General features: G+C 33.5%; 1 long non-coding RNA gene across 1 annotated transcript; it reads right to left on the minus strand.

Moving 5' to 3' along the window:
- Positions 1–540: 540 nt before the first annotated feature.
- LOC138697120 (uncharacterized) lies at positions 541–3,027 on the minus strand. The gene is made up of 3 exons (XR_011331525.1): positions 2,982–3,027; positions 2,461–2,566; positions 541–1,355 (listed from the first exon to the last, which is right to left on the minus strand). It is a non-coding gene; the product is annotated as an uncharacterized lncRNA (long non-coding RNA).
- Positions 3,028–3,351: the final 324 nt, after the last annotated feature.

Below are 3,351 nucleotides of genomic sequence, written 5' to 3' on the forward strand. Positions count from 1 at the left end.
TTTAATTCAATTTTTGTGTCTGACTAAATATTTCACATATTAATTTTGAAAATATTTACTTTACCCAAAAAAAAGTCTCAGCAGTTTTGTTAACCATACTTGTCAGAATATGCTGTAAAAGTGTCAACTTTTTAGCATGAAATCAGTTGAAGCTTATATTATTTGAATCAGGAAATGGAGTAAAAGTAAAATGCGAGAATGACTACCATCACAAAAATCTGTTTGTAATTGTGAAACTAAACTAAACCATGAATTTTGAGAAAGATGATGGTTATAAACTTGCCCCACATAAAAATGAAAAGTCACGGATAATTTTAATTCTGCAAATTGCATTTTTCTCGAAACCTAACCAAAATTTCACTCATCTCCCTCCACACATCCATACTACCCTCATATTTCACACAGCCGCCTCCTCCTCTACAGCACAATATGGATCGAGCAGAGCAAGCGTAGTTACAAATGAACACAATAGACACAATAGTGTTCCAGAAATATTTATTTGTAAAGTAACATAAAAGAATGTGGAAGAAGCACAAAGAACACAAAACATATTGTACAGGTATTATTACTAAATTATCAAAATAATAAGGAACAACTCTCAGTGATCATTATTACTATTATTATGCATTCGTCTGGCTTTTAAAAGCCACTTTATTCATGCACTAACAGGGCACACTCTGTGAGTCTCCGTAGTGATTATTTTACATTTACATACTTCTATTAATATCAGAAATACGCAGTACATTGCCATTTGTAAGTAAAAATTGTTTAAATTCGTATACTATGCAAGTGTTCAAGATTATAAACCATTTTAACACATTTTTCTCAGCGAAGTACAATGTTTATTGTGAGGAAATGAGATATTTATGTCGAAGAATGTTTATTTATGTGCTACTTCTGTAATTTCACTAGAAAACAAACTGATACAATGACATGCTATATGAAGACAGTAATATATGTCTGGTGTTGGTGGGACTGGAATGTGTTCTTTGGCAAAGGAGGAGGGACACAGGCCTGTGGACTTTATTTGATAGGTTTTTGAGGATTGTAGGAATTTGAGGTCTTTTTCAGGAGACAATTGGGTAAGTTCATTTTCTGGTAAAAGTCGTATAGTTGATAGAATGGATGAAGGATAAGAAAGTTGTGCGGATGAAGGGTAATTCGATTGTGAGTCTGAATGTGCGCTTGTGATTGATCCATCCAAAGATGGAACTGCCGACCAGTTGAGACCTTTTCTCTCTTTTGTTTTAAAATCAGTCTCTGAAAAGTGACGGCTGCATACTACTCTGTTGAACAGTGTCGTAGCAGTATGTTCGGTATAGGTTACACCTATACTTTCTGCCCAATGTACAGCCCTGTAAAATGTAGAAGTATTAATTAGAATTACCAGTAAATAGAATAGGCCTACTCTAGTATCATACAACCTTGGGTCTATTGTATATTCTGGGGCATTTAAGAACTACGAATTTTATGATACTGTTCGAAACTCTAAGCTCGTATATCATACAGATCGAGTCTCTTTCTAGGTCTATGATTATGTAACTAGCAAAATATGCAATTAGGTAGTTACTTTGTAGAATTTCTAGGCATTTTTGACAATGCCGGCTTTGTTTTCAACAACAATTTGTGAAACGGGAGTAGTCCAAGTTTGTACATGCAAATGCAAAAAGACTGTTGCGCATTCTCAGATACTTTCATTTCAAGTAGGGTTGTCTAGTGACAATACTAAATAAGAACCTTTTCTTTTGATCCATTTTTATATTTAATATGGTATTTTTCCTGAAAAGCTACACCAAAAGAGACACAGTTTCCTCTTGTTTCACTGGATTCTGTGTGATTTATATAGTCATAAACATTAGATTTTAGTTTCCACACACAAATAATTTCAAAATAAAAATCCTATGACATCTCTTTATACTTATGTATTGTTGTAGCTCCTCCCGTATTTGTTACAATGTTACTAATTTATTACCAACATAACATGTGAGAGGCCAGACTTAATTAGGTTACTATGGAAATTGTCTATTTCTCTAGTATTGCGTTCTTAAACTCTCTAGTGTTATACTTGTAAGAAGTGGAGAGACGGGCTATGACAATGCATTAGAATATACCGTAAAGGTAAGCATTAAACGATTTTTATGCTGAAACCATTTGTGGCTGCAAAATAAAACCACGTGTTTTACATTATACTGTATAAATCTCACAGAAACCTGTGAAGCAATAGAAGATTGCACTTTATTTGGTGTAGCTGATCTGGGCAACTACTACTGATATTTTTATTATTACAAAACATGTTTGGATACTGCAATATTGCACAGCTAATCACGTGCTTAAATGTTAGGTTAGGTTTTAGCATATAAAAATGGACTCGCCTAAAAAAACAGTGCTGTATTACTCTCTGTAGGTACAAATACAAGAGTAATTTAAAGGAATATATATTAAGTAATCAATATTACTAACCTCAACATTTTTCGGGAAGTGGAAAAATGGTAAGTCCGAATCCCTTCTATTTGACCCCAGACAACCAGGCACAGAGCAAGTTTTTACCCAGGTTTTCTGGGACATGCTGGAATGACAGACAATACTAGTGATTTTTCTTACATCCCTAATAAGTAATTAAATAATAAATACATATTATGTTAATCAATCAATTAAGTTAATTAAACATATTATGTGTTTAATTCTTGCATTGTTTGCTTGAAACGTATCAATCATGTCACCTCACAATAACTTCAATCACAATGTGTTAAAACTACATCACAATAATTATTCACTTATAGTTATAATTTCAGCAAATAAATCTCCATTTGTAAAATAATTACTAAATATCACCTCCTTCTCAGAATAGCATAGGTGAACACATGTAACACACGTTAACAAAAGACACGAATACATAAATAAACAACACAATAAGTGCTCATTATGTTTAATTTATAATCTCAGATCTCCAATGCAAAATAAGTACGTAAATATCATCTTACCTCAATAGAAGAAAACACGTGTAGCACAACAAAACTTCTGAGTAATATTACCCAAAACACGTTGAAATACGAATGAAAACACATACCGGCGCAAAACATCGACGCAGAATTCGATTTGTTGATTTGTTTGCCATCTATTGAGGAATTATTGAAGGAACGAGGACTTATTGCTTACCAATGTCGGTAGATGTCTCTCAGTTCACGTTGTAAATAACTCAAATCAAGTTGCACCCCCCTGCTCTAGACTATGCCATTAGGAAAGTTCAGGATAAAAGAGAGGGTATGGAATTGAACGGGTTACAACACTTGTCTATGCGGATGACATGAATATGTTAGGAGAAAATCCACAAACTGTTAGGGAAAACATGGG

This window comes from Periplaneta americana, chromosome 3 (genome assembly GCF_040183065.1).
Source record: "Periplaneta americana isolate PAMFEO1 chromosome 3, P.americana_PAMFEO1_priV1, whole genome shotgun sequence".
Classification (NCBI taxonomy): domain Eukaryota; kingdom Metazoa; phylum Arthropoda; class Insecta; order Blattodea; family Blattidae; genus Periplaneta; species Periplaneta americana.